The sequence below is a fragment of the Bombus huntii genome, chromosome 9 (genome assembly GCF_024542735.1).
Source record: "Bombus huntii isolate Logan2020A chromosome 9, iyBomHunt1.1, whole genome shotgun sequence".
Lineage (NCBI taxonomy): Eukaryota > Metazoa > Arthropoda > Insecta > Hymenoptera > Apidae > Bombus > Bombus huntii.
In genome coordinates, this window is record NC_066246.1 from 10,231,828 (window position 1) to 10,249,793 (window position 17,966).

At 37.6% G+C, this 17,966-nt stretch overlaps 1 protein-coding gene across 2 annotated transcripts in view; it reads left to right on the top strand.

Annotated features, from left to right (window-relative positions):
- LOC126869717 (plexin-A4) overlaps nt 1-17,966 on the top strand; it is a 426,446-nt gene that overhangs the window by 63,072 nt on the left and 345,408 nt on the right. The window contains exon 1 of one of the 2 annotated variants that reach the window (XM_050626596.1): nt 2,252-2,538. The exons of the other annotated variant lie outside the window; for it this stretch is intronic. The gene's annotated coding sequence lies outside the window, so the exon portion shown is untranslated. Of the gene's footprint in view, nt 1-2,251; nt 2,539-17,966 lie in introns of those variants that run through there. 2 annotated transcript variants of the gene reach the window in all.

Here is a 17,966-nt window from a genome sequence, read left to right on the forward strand (position 1 = left end):
TTCGTCGCTGTATGGCAGCGACGCGATCGCGTCTGCGCTATCAGTCTGCGTGTCATTAAAAAGGAAATGCGTGACCGATAAACGAAAGGGAAACTTGCAGGATACATATACCACGATGTTCTGATCGATGTTGGAATTCCATCGGTATATAATAATAATTATACAGCGAGTAATGTTAGAACGAACTACAATTGATTCTGAAATCTTAAAACAGTACCAGTTCGTTTTAGCATGCATAAAAATGCATATGTATACGTATTTAGGAATAATCAATTGCAAAGTTGCAATTTAGGAAAGAATTACTACCTATTAAATAATTTAAATGAAAAAATGTTATCATTTTTATTTATCTGTATCTTTATAAAACTTTCTAACAAGGTAGAATATTCGACACTTTGAATCAAATTATAGAGACATTTGCGGCATATTTTAATAATAAGAATAAAAAATTGGAAGTAAAGCAAGGTTCAAGATATCTAGAGACCTACTAATTTTGAATCTATAAGAAAGTTAAGAGAAAGTAATTACAAATTTTTGTATCATAAATAACCAGCGAAAGATAAACAAAATTACTAACCGACCGTGTATGCATCTCGTAATTTTCTAGAATGGTTCGTTCGCGTGGCCAATAAACGCAATTAATTTTACTCGGTCAATTACCGAGATAATTCGACGGTATTCCTATAATCTATAATTAATGGTACTGATATGTAAAGTAGGCAGTATCGAGTCGTGGTGTTGCATATCGAAGGGATCTTTCCAAAAGCAAATCGAGTGTGACAGGTTAGCAGTAAAAGCTTGACATCGACGAAAGACGAAGGAGGAGAAGAGAGACAACCGGAGGAAGGAAAGCTCGACGAAAAGCGATATTCCTTCGCTTCACGCGCGAGCGACTCGACAAAGTTCCTCGATGTCCAGGCTGGGCCTGTGCACTCCAGTATACGCTTCTTCGTGTTGAAGGATGTATCGTGTTACACATTCGTATCGCGTAACACCTCGATCTACAAAGGAGAGCAGCTCTTGCGGCCTGGAACGACGAACTCGACAACGACGGGCATAAACCGGGTGTACCCGGCATATGTACTTATAGTATACGCCAGTTGCGTTCGATCAGGCTTGCTGGATCAGGATGTATCGGTTCGCGATTCTCTGGCACGCGCGTTTACGCGTATCCTCCTCGTCGCGAGTTGAAACGAGACTCGTGAACGAGGTGAGCGCGGGCGGATTACTGCCTACGGTATGCATTCCATCGGAATCTGGTCGCGAGAGCTTTCTCTCTCGGCTTGGGGACAGAAAAATACGTGAGAACGGGCATCGGTGTGTCTATTAGGAAGAACACGTATGTAAGGTTACACGTTCTCGCTTTCGGTGAAACTCCGTTACGCTACGTAGCTACCGTCCTCTTACACGGCATTGTTACGGAAATATTTAGTTTCTTTACTTTTTTTAAGTTGCGTTTGTTGCCCAAACGTGAAAAAAGGATAATATGTTGTGTGACATATGTAGGTATACCTTTGGTGGGCGGGGAAGATGAAATAGTATAAAGTATGCTAATATATTTTTACATTGCTGTTTTTTGCTTATATATGAGTTTCTTTTGCTCGGCTTGTTTTTTAATTCGAATTGTTTTCGTGAAACTTCTCAAGGATATTGTTACAAATACTGCTTGGTCGAAATATTATAAGAAACAGTAAAAATACAAGACGAACTGAAAATTGATGACTACGATAATATGTCGTCATTTCCCAAAAAATAAGAATGTTTTCTTAAATCCAAAGATTTCGGAGGCAGTTTTATATAGATTAATCAATACCAACGGTGTATATCGAGTAAACAGAATACAATACATATAAGTATCGAGTTTTTCGCTTCTATCAGGTTCATTGCTATTCACGATAGAAAAAAGAATCAGAGTTCCGTGAAAGATCGAGAGTGAAGGGAGACGACAATTCGCGCTCTCGTTTTTTCAGTGCTCTACAGCTTATGGCCTATGGTAAATCTCACGATCAAGAACGAAAGAAAAAAGATAACAGCAATAGCCTTCGTGCCAGACAGTATAGTGTTTCGCGACTTCGTGGTCACGCGACACCCCTCGACCACGAAAGCAGCGTGGTGTCGGATAAGCATTAGGCCGGCGGCGCATGCTTGATCGGACGCGTTCGTGCACGTCCGTGATGGTTCGACTTCGTTCGTCCTTCTCCGTCCGAGTTCGCGCTTTTACGCTGCCGGGGAACGACCGAACGACTCTCTCCAGCGCGCTGAATCACAGTCTGGGTCAGTTCGCCGAATGATCGTCGCTCCATGAGGGAGGACGCGTGCGCGTGTGCCCTTCTGTGATCACATGAGTGGAGAGCTGTTCGATACGATTTTGTGACTTAGGGAATCAGTGTGTCAAACTAGTGCTAGTGCGTCGACCAACGGAGAGATACAAACCGGGTAGTGGTGGAAAAGATAATGTTTAAGTGTGTCGCCGAAAAGGCCGTCGAGGTTGCACGGAGTAAGACGAAACCCACCGAGGAGAACAAGAACGCGTGACAGGTAAAACATAACCTCAATTTCGTTGGGGATAAAAACTGAGTGGGAGGGTGAGCTTTTTTTGTATACTTCGCGAATATACGTAATTCCCTATTCTTTGTATATTTGCTAGGATTTCTCGTCGAAATCTTCTTTCTTGTGGTGGCTCGTTTTCGTTCGTGCTGATTATTCGAGCGTCTGATAGGCTCGTTCTTTATAACGTCGGGTGGCGTAAACGAGCCATGCAACGATACGTTACCCTCAACGATTTAAAAACGGTGCTATACGAAATTACATACTTTCGATTGCACGCGTGAGTTATTTTATAGCTTGCGAGGGGAGAAACGTTGGAAAGTTGCTGCGATGGATCGCAGTAATATCGCCGATAATCATTGAAAGGTTGATTTTTATTTCGTTCGGTTTTTGAATGGCCGAGGGCTCACGTGACCTTCTTATTGCGCGTTTATCCTTGTCGCGATGTGGCGCTTCCGTTTGCCTTGGTAGGAATGTTTGAGCGTTTATCATTGTACACGAGTGTGTTTCTCGTTCGTTCACCACGCCTTGAAATTTTCGCCCTTTGATTTCGCGCGGCTAATCGAAAATTATCACCGTGCGCGACACTATCCATAATTCCGTGCTATTGTATTTCTTCAAGTGTGAGTGACTTTCATTGTATCTTTAGATTTAAAGGTGTATAACTTTTTTTTTTTAAAGTCGATTTCAAAAGTCGATTGCAGAGATTATTTACTTTGAGTAATTACGAAACATAATTATTTATTATTACATCTTAAACTTTGGTGAAATATCTGATGACATTTTTCGTTCGTCATTTTTTAGTTTCTAGCAAGTGTACGACGTAAGTTTCTGATTTAATTTATTTTTTACTTGATCCAGAATTCTGTGAGAGATAATTCTGAGAAAATGATAAGTGTATGTCTAGCTACGTTCTACGAATTTCGTTATCTCTTATGATAATATTAATTATGTCTTATTCATGAATTATACCGAATGCCAATTACATTACTCGAAACGTTTTTAACACTTGCATATTAACCAATTTGTAAAAGATTACTAATGAACAGTTTTTTCATTTATTCCGAAATTTTCTTATTTCGTTACTTTTCAATGAAACGCTTATGGGTTTATTTTTCAGTTAGATAGGTGCTTCTAGAAAATTGTTATAAGTTCACTTTACGAAGTGTCTTCTAATTAGAAGCAAAAATTGTGTTAAAAAAATATACGGAAGGTTTTTAATATGATCGATAAAAAAATTCAGCATAATGATAATAATACTCGCGTTTGGAAAAGTAAACTCATAATTAGCGCAGATATAAATTGAATATTCGGTGTTATGAAAGAGCAGTTTTCGAGTTTGTGATTGCGGGTGAAACTACGAGACGGAATCGTTTGTACGCGAGAATTACGACGATAATCCGCGGACAACGATCGATGTGTTCGCTGTTTCTCTTCTGTCACGGTTTCAGACGGTTTATCCGTGTTCCCTCGTGAACCCGTCTATCAAGGAGCTTAAGAAATTAGCATAAATATTCGTAGTTACCTCCACGCATCTATCATACTTACGCCGGTGTATTTCAGGCGCGTGCAAATTGAAAACTAACAGATCTCATGATACTGAAAGAGAGGAGATTAACTGGAGATAATAGCCGTGATATAATCCCATAAATATCGGAATTGATATAGGACTAATTCAAAAACGGTGTCACCGGGTTAACATTGGCTGGCTTGTTCCACATCGTCGAATTAAAGTACTCGCAACCTTTAAGAAGTGCGTGTAAGAAGATAGCTTTGGTCACGCGAAACAGCGGTTAATAATGTAAAATACGGGAATTTTAGTTGGAAGTTTGAATTTAGATTTGCAAGTTCGAATCTCGATTATTAAATTTGTACGTAAAGTTGAAGATTCGAGTTTGCGCGTGAAAATTTAACTTTAAATTTGGACCAGATATTAAAAATGTGATGTCACGTTTGAAACTTCAAATTTGATTATAGAGAATTGAATTTTCGTTAGGGAAGTTTGAATTTGAATTTAAATTTAAACATCTGAATCTAAATATGGAAATACGAATTTGAATGTCTGAATCTGAATACGAAACGATGAATTTGAATCCAAAGATCTTGATAGAAAAATTTCATTTTCAATTTCAACTTTCGGAAACTGTTTTCAAAGATATCTAAATACGATTCGTCATTGGCATACGTCGTGTCGTTATCTGCCTTACGATACCGTATCGTAGTTATATCGGGCAAAATTTTTCTTGGTTACAAGGTCGAACGTAGGAAAAAATGTTTCTCGATGTGCCTCTAAGCAACAAAAGAGTTGTCGCTTTGTTATATTTGACACATTGCCATTGGTAGTTGAGAGACTCATGAATAACTGTTGACTGAATCGTTGCTAATACGTCAGGTGATAAAATGTTTCTTAAAATAAACTGCATGAGTCAGCTGGAGCAAAGTACAGTATTATTTGCGTCGTTGATCATACATTTTCGATATATACCATCGCTTAATCTTTTCAATAAAACCACACGCATAATACACTTCATTAGTTATTTTTCTTTCATTAGAAGTTTCCTTTTACACTTCAAATTTTCCCCATTAATTCGCCATTAACCTCGTACAATATTCTTTTTACACAAACTTAATACTTAGCAACCGAAAACTTATAGTTCGTAGTGTACGCGGTACATGTCGAGGGAAAATTCATCGTAGCGGTTGGTACTAAGCGAAGAGACACGTAGCAACTATGAATGGTTGGCAGGGTGAGCCGAAAGTATGAATGGGCTAATCAATTTCCAGGCACAATCGTGGCATAACGCGTGTCCCTAGTAACCGTGTCCGCCGATACTGCGTACGTGTAGGTGTATATAAATTTTCAATTGCAAGTGACGAGTAAGCGATCGCCAACAATACAGAACGTTGAACGATATGATGTCGACCAGCGCCTGCAGCGTTTGTAAATGGAGAAATATCAGTCTGTTTGCCTCGATAATCGAAACTTTGTCGTGAAAGCTATCGGATTCATTGTCACGACGTAAAGTTACAACGAATTTCTATTCTTTCCAGCATCGTCGCCGATTTCCTACAAACAAAGAGAGATGAAACCGTGACACGGATTAATTTAAAAGCGTAAATACCGTTCTTTGTTCTTTGACGTTTTCATGTTAAACGTTTTCACATGTAACTACGTTATCGTTTAAAAGTATCTAGACACTTGTTTATTCTTCACGAGATATATTTTTAATTGGAACGTTACGGATAAATTGAAGCGCCATGGTTTTCTTCTCTGTAATAATCAAATATTGTCTGTAATATTAGATCGTATAATATTAGGTTTTTAGCCTTGTAGAAAAAGGTAGAAAGTATGAATGATCGATTCATCGTTATTTCATCGCTGTGATTAATGTTGAATAAAGTATGCTGATACTAAGGAACGGTAGGTGTATGTAGAACGAAGACGAACACGATGTACGCAGTCGAATGAATTTCGCGTAAACTGCCGCCTGGATGATTATTGCGCGAATGATTCAGTGACTAGTCATTCGTGCAAGGTCCCAGTTCATTTCTTCCACAGGCTGCGTTTGCATAGCCCGTTGCATGTGTATAACCATGTGCACTGGTGTGCGTGACTGCTGACTTGATTTTTGTTGCGAATGCTGTTTGTCATTTTTGACCGACACACGTATTTCTATGGTTCCTTAAATTTCTCAAAATCCAAAGGAAACTTAACAAGAGGAAATATAATCGTAAAACGACACATGTAATTTCCCCTTTCGATTTTATGCTGAAGATTTTTTTGAAACATTAAAAGTCGTTTCTCGATCGAAGCGAAAGCGAGATTGAGAAAATAAAATCCAGGAAACTCAGTATTATAATTAGACTGTGGATCTTTATGCTAATTCATATCCTTCAGAATATAATTAACAAATTGCAATCTCGCTTGGAAATAGTTTTACCTATCAGCTATTGTAGAAAGCTTTGTATTTTCGCTATTTATATATTTTTGTCATATTACGTGCATTCGGTGGAATTTTGTACTTTCAAATTTTCTACAAACGCATAAAAATCCGTAGTTTTATTTCAAAATTCTTCGAGCTTAGGTAGTTCCTATTTCTTCGCTAAAAGATCGTTTATACACAATTAGAAAGAGCAATCGAATTAATTCGAGTCACGCGACAAGGCTACTTTGCAATCGGCAGTGAACAATCTGCCTTAAAGTGATAAATACGGAATGCGTTAGGATCGTCTCGATCACCAGCAGCAACGTGGAAGAAGACAGTGAACATCGATGCTATTTATTTGCCCGTTTCCTCATTGCAATCGGTTTTCCGATAAGCCGTGCCCTCTATTCCGCATAATTTACAGTAATTTGAATACAAAACGTTAATCCATTTTTAATGGAGTGTGCCCTTAATAGCCGCTAGGGATTTTAATAGTTGCGTTAATTGTTCCACTATTTTAGTTGAACCAGCCGACTGGACGCGAGGAAATCGAATAAACTGACCGCCGTTATTTCAACCGTTCGCAAACCTGTACCATGCAATAAATTACTATCGTTTCTTTTTTCTACCCGGCCGTATTTCTCCATCGAGTTTCGGCAATTAACCATCTACCTAGGATTTAATTATTTTTAGTCTTTAATTGCCGGCCGTTCGCTAGCTTCTATCGAAATTATCTAATATGATCGTTAATATATATAATGAAAATTTAAAAAAAGAAAAGAAAAAGAAGAAATTGGGATTAATCGCATGAACAGTCTTCAGTTTTAATCAATTTATTGTCGCTGTTGTATGTATCGCGTCGATGCAATTATTTCAAAGCCCGGTTGTTTTTTTATATAATCGTGTTTTTCTGGTGTTGTAACATTTCTTCGTTTCAAGGAATTTTATTGTATTTTAATTTATCGTTTGAATTATGCAGGAAGATTTTCTTAGAATATTACGAGTCTTCGTTTCTTGGAATAAAACCGAGGTGGAGATATTTCAATTTCAGGTATTTCTATATAGATAATTAATCGTAGAATTTACTATCATTTATGTAATACTGATACATTCGTCGAATATTGATCGTGTAGTCGTGTAATGAAATTTTATTCAGTTGAACAAAAAGTTTCTCTGTCTGGCTCCTGTAAGTCTCATATACAAACGTATGTATGTTACAACCCAGTAACAAAGAAATAGCGATAAATTTATAGGTTCGTGTCACTGGGTATCGCTTCATATTTCCAATGATACGCACGTTTGCCTATTGGACGAGGACGGCATTCCAAAAGGACGGGAACGTGAAGCGGACAATACGCGGCTATTTTTCGATGTTTCACGCGACAGGTTGACGCGCGACTCTTCTCTAATAATAGTAGGCTGATGACGACAAACGCGAAATCACGACAAACTTTCAGTTACGTCCAAGTCCCCCGCAGTGGATGACTTAACGCGACGTTCGCTTTCCTTCGCGTTCGACACAGACTGGTTTCGCAATGGTCTCTATTCGACACGGGAGGAAAGAAACGGAGTTCCGCGACTGGGTTTTATCTGGGACACAAAGCAACTAGAATGGACCCTGAAGCGTGTGGTAGTTAGACAAATATTTGTCAGGTGACGCGGTGGAATGAATTTGGCCAGGAATCCGTGGAATGTCTATTACAGAAATGTCTTTTACAAATCGCCGGCAATTGTCTGTTCCAGAATCTATTCAAGAAATAATGCGTATTATGCATTGTAATTACGGAGGAATATGCTGGCATATATAAATGTTACAGCGAATAATTTTTATTAATGAAATCAAGATGCTGCAACGATTACGATTCATTGCTTCTATGTGTACTGTTGTGCATGTTTTATTAATTCTTAAAAGCTCTATGATCGAAGAAAATCGCGTTTACGGGTGAAATTGCACGGTGGTATATTTTTTCTTTTATTTTGGAATCAATAAGCTTTAGAAATTCTATGTTTTCTACAGCGAGTAATTTTTATTAATAAAATCAAGATGCCGCAAAGGTTATGATTCATTGCTTCTATGTGTACTGTCGTGCATGTTTTCTTTTATTGATTCTTAAAAGCTCTATGATCAAAGAAAATCGCGTTTACGGGTGAAATTGCACGGTGGTATATTTTTTCTTTTATTTTGGAATCAATAAGCTTTAGAAATTCTATGTTTTCTACAGCGAGTAATTTTTATTAATAAAATGAAGAAGCCGCAACGATTACGATTCATTGCTTCTATGTGTACTGTTGTGCATGTTTTCTTTTATTAATTCTTAAAAGCTCTATGTTCGAAGAAAATCGCGTTTACGGGTGAAATTGCACCCTGGTATATTTTTTCTTTTATTTTGGAATCAATAAACCTTAGAAATTCTATGTTTCCATCATTGGTCTAATGCAACGTGGTCTAACAATTAACGTGCTTCGATAATTAGCGTTTTCATCCTGACCTATTTGTCCTCGAGATAATAACAGCACGAGTTCTTCCGCTTAGTCACTGAGTCCTCATCGCGTTCGTTTCCTCTCGATGAATATTCACAATGGTGACAATATCGCGTTGTTTCTCTCGTGAAACGTTTATTACAAATTCGAGAAAGTTTCGAGTCGAATCGTGTATTGTTCGAACCTCTAAAACCAATGTGAGTGTGTCTTTTTTTTTTCATATACGTCGCGACGTTTTTGCTTTTTATTAGTTATTTTTTAGGTCAGTTTTTTTTAGTTATTAACCTAATGCTTACGAAACCGTCGTCGTCCGTAGTCAACGAAAGACTGCGAGAGAAAATCTTCGATACTTGGCAGAGTTGTTTCCAACCTTTTTTACGGTTCCTCAGCCGCGCCTATGACACGATGAATAATTCATCTTTTCACCGAGCCGGATAATGAGGCATCCTTAACTCCATTCATTAACTTCTCCGCTATTTAACCGCCGTGACGAAGCGCGAACAACGAATTAATAATATTTCAAGATCATTGGTTGTCCCTATATTTCCCGGCAATTAGTAGCGTCGCTCGAGTTCTTTTTTCTCTCAGGTTGAAAATGGAGTGCCAAAAGCCATTAATCTTCGACCAAAGGGCACATGCCACAAGTGGTTGAAGCTCGATAATTTTGTAACTTGGAATCAATACTTACAATATTAATAAGTTGGAAATGAAAAATATATATTCACGGATTGTAAATATTAAATTTCAAAGGACAATAAGCGAACACCAAACATGATTAAGCTGAATTTTAAATAAACATAAAGAAGGAAAGTAATATAAATCTCTCGATATGAAACTTTTTTAAAATTAATAAATATTCATATATAATATGTATACACTACGATGCATTCATCTGATGTATTAGGTTGTCCGAAAAGTTTCTTTCGTTTTATAAAGAAATAATAGACGCACAATGTTTTTTGTTTTATATTAGCTTTTATTATATTTTATTTATTATTATTTTATGTTAGCTATTATGCACGAATATAATAATAGAAATAGAACGAAATGGATCATACCTAATTCAATAAAATAATATAAAACAGAAATTGTTGTCTATCTATTATCACTTTATGAAACGAAAGAAACTTTTCGGACGACCTAATAATATAATACAATGCAGAATACTACGTCATACGCGATAAATAAATAGTATTTATCGAAAGTGTTATCGAAATTCTTTCTCTAAATTCTTCGATAGTTGGGCCTTTTGTTCTCTGCAGTGTACAATTCGGACTAGTCAAATTACTGAAATCCAATTTGTGCTTCTAAGGGTTAAGATTAAAACGATCCTTCGTCTCGTCGTTCACCTTCTCCGCTGTTCTTCGTTGCTGAGTTCTAGTACCTGGAAAAATCTCGCGGATAGAAGCTAAGCGATGCGTAGTTGTTGGTCTGGGTCTCACCGGCTCGAGTTCCACAAACTTTTTCGAGGATCGTTTTCACCGGTCACACAGAGACACGTTTCCCCCCTTTGTCTTCTTTGTAATCGAGGCGTGCAGCTTGCCAGGAACACGTCGAATAGAAGTGCGAAGTCAAATTAGCTTTCGCCGAGGGCGAACGTCTTTGCACCATCCCTCCGGTCGCCCCTGCCATCTGCGTTGGATCTCTTTCCTGTCATTACGAGGCTCTTTGTCTTTCTTCTTGGAACTCGTTTCGGGGCCCCATTGGCTTTCAACGCCGGCACGATTCATCGAGACGAGACCTGCTCCAAACGATCGTAGTTCATGACGTTTTGTTCTCCACCTTCTCCGCCGATGCTTGCACCCAACTTCGCCTTCGGAGTTCCACTTTCGTGCGAAACACAGCGCCCCGTGTTTTCCTCCCGTTTCGATGCAACTTACAATGAAAATTTTGATCGGATAACACGCGCATAAAGTTGGAAGAGGGAGACCTCGAAGCGTTTGTTCGTCAAGTCGAGTGATCTTGCCATGTTGTGGCTATTTTTTATCTCGATATTTTTCTTTTTTTTATTATTTAATAATAATAATTTATTTAATAAAAATAATTTTCTAAGGGAAATTAAGAGACATGAGCGAATTCTAATAGGAAAGATTATATTTAATTATTGGAAGAAATGCTTTGGATTTGTTGTAATACGAAGATCGTGTGAGAAGTCAGTATTTTCGTTTTTGATGGAGCAGCGCCTTTGAAGTACGATGTAACGTAGATCATAGACAAATGTCATATTTATAATTTTATGTATCATATAAGTCGTAAAATCAAAGAAGCGGGAAACTATATATATATCGCAATTACTGCAACGGAAACCTAAGATATTTGAGAGAAGTAAAAAGCTCGAGCTTCGTTGAAGTAGTATACGGTTGAAATATGATATTTTTGATAGTGTGTCAATCGGTCATCGTCGATGCAATATGAAAAGTCGATACCATTGGCATATTCTATACCATGCTTTTATTATCGATATTAATTTATGGAAAATTCAAATTCTGTTAAATATTCAAACAGAGCTTGGTACTAGTGAATTATTAGTATTCTGTGAACGTGTTGTGTTAAGATTAAAAGATTTATAGGATATATTAATTTATTAATTAATTAATATATTGATCTATGATGCAGTGTATTATATTTCTAACTTTCGAGAAATGTAATTTCGGCAGCTTTGTATTTCCAATAATATAGAACACACGGGCGGATTTCATTATTGAAAATGTACATTTACAGAATCATCAATCGCGCTTATATAATCGTAACGATCGTTCAATATTTAATTAAAAATATAATTCCGAGTAATTATATTTGTTTGTAATTTCGTAAAACTAAATACAGAAGATAAAAGGTAATTTTATAATTATACGAAATAACAACAATAACATGCAATTTCTACTTTGTAATTAAAAGCTAAAATCTTGATACTAATGTTTTATCGTCGTTATCTACGTCAAGCTTAATGACGCAACGCACATAATTCTACTAATTAAAATACAAGTATCAGATATCACATATTAAAAAATGCAAATTCTTAATAACTTTGCATCGCTCATCTGCATCTGCACATAAATAGCGTTGCTCTCGTCTACCTTTACGTCGTATACTTTGGTCTCGAGGTCTCGACAAACACTTGCAACTATTTACGTTCGCTTTTCGCTTTACTGTCTTCTGATCGTCGGTACGGATCAACTGAAGAGATCGAACAAAAAGATCGACTACAAATGCGATGCATTACCGTACGGATCGACCAGCGTAATTGCGTAATATTCTCAATAGCGTACCGTTATGCACACCAGTCACGAACATATATACGTTCGAATGTATTAATCCTGAAAAAGGTGCGTCATTCCAGTGCTAACGATTCACAGGAATAATCTCTTTCCGAAGATAACCGTTTGAGTGGCAAGCAGCGTGATCGCGCTGTTTGGATTTTGTGTCGAAAAGACCCAGTACATTTGAACGCTACGGACAAGTAACTGTATTGTGTATTTCATTCTTATCTTCTCATTAACGTTTATTGAATAAAACTTGAAATATTTATAAACTAATAGTACGCATGTATAGTAATATAGATGTATGTCATAAAAATAACAAATATGACGAGCGCTATCACGATGTTCGAGATTTTTCGACCCTTTTTTCAAAGACCCCAGCGACTCAAACAGTTAACACTTTACTGACCGCTAGCGGTTCAACAGCATACGCACGTCCGACCGGCAGCTCAGGCGCGGATTCTCCTCGGCGCCGGCTGTGTTTCGGTTTAGGATCTCCAATACTATTCTTTTCGTTCATCGCGAACGGTAAGTTTTTCAAATTGGTATAAAATTGTAGGAGCTTACAAAGCAACGTAATTGACGCAACTGAGCAAGGTACCTTAGCACTAAATAACAAATTACTGCTCAAATAATGAGAAAGATTGTTGGCGACAAAAAGCCGATTAATAGGCTATCGGTCGGTAAGCGTCGGCGACAAAAAGCCGATTAATCGGCTATCGGTCTGTGAAGTGTTAACACTTTGACTGCCACGCCGAAATCATATGTTTCGCTCAGGACGCCACGAGAGTATTTTTATTATTCGAAGCATATAATCGCAAAATAATAATAAATTGATGACGTAAGACAACATTCTTCCCCAATGGATCGTTTATCTTATTGGTGGTCACGGGTGACCATTGTGGCGCCTTGGTAACAATTGATAACGATATATTATAACCAGGCTTCGTTTATTTCAACAAACCATTCGCATTCGTTATTTCCTCGTAAGCAAAACGTGCAGAATATATGGTTGGAACGTGTAGAAGATATTAGTAAACAGTATTTGATTTTTCTATATATATAATAGTAAGGTGGAGAGACAAGCGTGACATTTTTATGATTTCGACAAGACATTCGGATGGAATGGTGGAAGTCCGAAAAAAGATTATGTTTATGATAAAGCAATGGTAGTGGTAGATTACAACAGAGGAAAGTGTGCTGTACATTTATCAAATCAAATGATGGAATATTCTACACCACATAGAAAAACCCTCAAGTAGTATATAAAATTAGCTTTAGAGTTATTGTTAAATACATCAGTTTCAAACGCGATGATACTCTATAAACAAGCAACAAAATCAAAAATCAAGGTATCAGCTTTTAGAATAACACTCGCAATGCACCTTACACAGTACCATTCACCAGAGCCGTCGAATATACTTATTCGACAAAGATTACGACACGAAATGCAGAAGAAAGAAGGGCAAGCGTACCTGGCACGAAAATTTTGCAGAGTGCTATAAAAAAAATGTTAAACAGTCAGGATCAAAAATTGCTAAGAATCGAACCAAAAAGTGACCACCTATTGTTCAGATTGTATTGCTGAACCACATTTATGTTTAAAGTGTTGTAACACAGTGCACCGTTAGATGCAAGATTTCTTCTCATTTTTTTATATTGATGTTCTAATAAAAATGTTTAATTGTTCAATGGGGCACTTTTTATTTCAAAGTATCTTCTATTTATTGGTTATATAAAGCAAAACGTCCAGAATATATGGTTGGAACGTGTAAAAGATATTAGTAAACAGTATTTGATCATTCTATATATAATAGTAAGGTATGTTCACATTTCTAACTTCAATTATATAATTATAAAGCAGCATTTACGATTATTTTCTAAGGTGTGTTTATAATAATATTCGTAGATTACCCCTCAAAGATATGGATGCAAACACAGTGTACCGTTAGATGCAATATTTGTTCTCATTTTATTTTATTGATGTTCTAATAAAAATATTTAATCGTTCAATGGGGCACTTTTTATTTTAAAGTATCTTCTATTTATCGGTTATATTCAAAATACCCTTACTGTCAATTTTCATTCAATTTTTACAATTGTAAGAAGTTCAAGCGCTCCGATCACCTATGACCACCGTGGCGTCACAGGAGAAACCGTGGCTGGTTATATATGGCCAATGTGGCAGTCAAAGTGTTAAGAAGAGAAATCTATTCTAAAAGGGTTAAGAAAAATTATGTAAGCCGTCGACGATTAAAGAATCTTTACAAATATACATCCTAAATAATCAATACAAATACCAACAGATCATAAAAATTCGACTACCTTCTACTCCATTCACGGAGCTCGTAATCTCGCACGAAATTCTCCAGCAAAAATGAGGAAAAAAAAAGAAAAAGGGAAAAACCAACAACTAGATCGATCGCAGAAAGCCATTATTCCGTCGAAAGGTGTAATGATTCTTCGACGTTTGATCTTTCGGCGGCAATTACTCCGTCTCTGCCTTTCCCCTTTCATCCGGCTATCGGAAGAAACGGAACGAAAAAGAAAATGGGAAGGGTGGAAAAAGCAAAAGGAGAAACAGACGAGAGGAAAAATAGGTGAAAAGGGAAGGAAAGGCAGGTCGCTGAGAGTGAGTTACAGAGCATAACGCTGGCCAGAATGACGACTCGTATAGCGGCGAGTCCCCTCGTAATAACGGTTCGCCGTTTTACAGCTGGTCGACTCCTTTATTCGAGGATCCACGTGGATGGATGGAGGATACGGGAGCCATTGCACGACAGAATTTCCACGGCAGAGGAGGACGACATTCCGTCCTGCAATTTGCTCGGTGTAGCCACGGCCAGGCCGTTTTATCGCCCGGGTAAACTTGTCAGACTAAGGGACGAAGCACGCCCGGTGTCGCCAATGGAAAACCATGCTTCCCAAAGTCAATCCCCAGCGTCAAAGTATGCCGCAAAGTGATACCACGCGCCGTGGATTAACAGTGGAAATCGTCGCTGGGTTTCCTTTTTTACGTTGCTGGCCATAAGAATTAGCCAATTTTGAAGTTTTCTTGTTGCACATTTTTGGGGAAATTCTAACAAATCCAACTTGATTTAATATTTTGCGTTGTGAGGTATTAGGTTGTTGACGAAATCGTCGACAGGTTGTCTTTTGCATTTTGCCGGCTATAAGAATTAGGACATTTTTTCGATACATTTTTTTTTTTTTTTTTTTTTGGAAAATTCTATCAAATTCGATTATATTTAATATCTTACATCGCGCGGTTGTAAAGGTTGCTTGAACACAAATTTAGTATTTTATTAAATTATACGTTCATTGCTTCTTTCAATGACTTTGTTCCAACTATCGGACATCTTCGCGAGTATATCTTTTCCCAGAAATTTGTCGTCGGTTTCGAGAAGGAATTCTTTCGAGTTGTTGATGTAGATTAATTCTGCTCGAGAAATTTTTAGAAAAATCATGCGATTACGCGAATATTCGAATTACGATTGAATATTTTTGGCCTACTCTTTGTCGATACGTAAGATCGGTCGCCATCTCGTCGAAGAAACGAAATATTGTAATTAACAAGGAAATCGAATCGTAACCGAATTCGACTGAAATTATTTTGTATAAATATATGTCGTTTTAAGGAAACTACATACGATTGAAGATTTATTTTCAACTAATTCTGTCTTCTAAGTTTTTCTTATTTTCTCCGATCTGACTGATTTCGGAGAACAGAAGAGCAAGGGAAAGAGAATGATTCTCTCCTGTCTTGGCTGTTGTAATTTCGTTCCGAACCACCATACTCCGCTAGGATTTTTCCGTTTCCTCGTGCCGTGATATTTTCTCTTTCGTGCTTTGTCTTTTTTCCCAGAGTTTAGGATCCTTTGAGAGGGACAGAGAAAACGAAAGGGAACGAAAGCTCTCAGCGGGCGAGAGAGAGTAAAATGAATTACAATTATTTTGGAACGAAAACGGGTTACGCTCGGCTGCCACGATAAAAGGGCAAAAATATATTTTTCGCTTCTTTTTTCCAGCCTCTGCAGGGCCCTTGTAACACACGAAAAGAAACGTTCTCTATATTTCTGAGCCGTTCTCGCGACTTTCATTTTATTTCTCTCTTTCCATCCTACCCTGGTGGTGTGCCTTTGAGCGTGTGCTTCTGCTTCGAAGAAAATAATCCGAGGGACGTCTGCAAAAAATAATTTTCCGCGCGGCTGCCGCGCAACTGCACGCGCAGCATTGTTCCTCGGGATTTAATTTCTGTCCAAAGAAACGACGTGAAAATGTTTCCTTTCCCCTTACGACTATCTCTTCGCTGGTTATATAGCCAGAAAAATTCTTCGCACGATCGTTGATACCATCTCACGAGGAATTTCAGTCGATCGAATAGTTTCTGACCATTGTTTTTCTTTTTTTTTCCCGCTTTTACAAAGGATGATCGCGGTCGTTTTACCAGCTACAGCGTTGGTTAAGTCGAGGAGCAATTATCAGACCGCGAATGTTTGTTTAAATTGCAAGAACGTGCAGAATGTACAGGAATAGAATGACGCGTTTAAATATAAGAGATGTACTTTTTACGAACATAACTAGAGAAATGTAACCTGGTTGTACCAGTATCAACGATATTATAACAAACACGTTATTCCATGTCCGTATGTCTGCGTATTACGTACATTTGTATAAATGTACAGTACATACCTTTTGTGTATCGTAGTACTCTAATAGAGTAGGTATTTCCACATACATATTGTCCATTCGTTAAAAAAGTGTCAGCTCTTCGTTACCTATCATTCGAGAAAATTATATCTTCGACCATTTTTATAAAGCGTTTTATAAACCTTTTCACGGTTCACGGATATATTTATCTAACATACCCTAATTTTAAAAATTGAAAAAATATTCCAAAGCTGTCAAACATCCAGCCAGTGTTAATATATTTTCTCCATACTCTGCTTAAGCGAAAGGGTTAGAAAACAGGAACGAGATCGTGCAGATTGCCTTGATGCTCACGTTACGCTTCCACCGGTTTACCATATGTAACAAAATATGTATTTCGAAGCGAGGACGAGCAGAGGCTGCGCAGAGTTATTTGTGAAATCTCCCTCTCTCTCTCCCTCTCTCTCTCCTTCTCTCCTTTTCTATAGTCAGCGAACGGATAATTAGAATGAACTGTGGGCAGAAACTCGATGTAATTGTTGCTCCCTCGATGTCATCACCATATTAATCTCACTGATTACTGAAAGCTGGCATTAGATCTTTAACCGATCGATACGTTCGTTCGTGCAACGCGTCTGTTTTTCTTGCGTTTGAACGTTACGTACGTTGTTTTCCCGCCGTTGAACAGATCGGCAACGTTAATACCGTGGAATTAGTATGCGCAAGTTCTTGTACACGAAACGTGCCTCACGTTTAGTCAGCGTTTTGCATGTTCTTTTTCAAATTCGCGATAAATAACGAAAGATTGGCGATTATCTCTTTCGTGTCGGCGATATCAAATAACAGACGATGACCGATTACAGGCCGATATTTTCGATCGATTTACACGTGTCTGTAGATAATATATCTTCAGGAGTGGTCTGAAGAATTAAACTGGAATATTCGCGAAACATCGGAACAAAGCGTAATATTAATGAAAATACGATGGAAATCCAAAGTGTCATATAAGTGTGGTATATATAAAGGTCATTTTAACGTGGGATTTTTATTCGACTCGAAATTTTTATTCTAAAAGCGTCAGAATCCCAGAGGCGCAAACAGC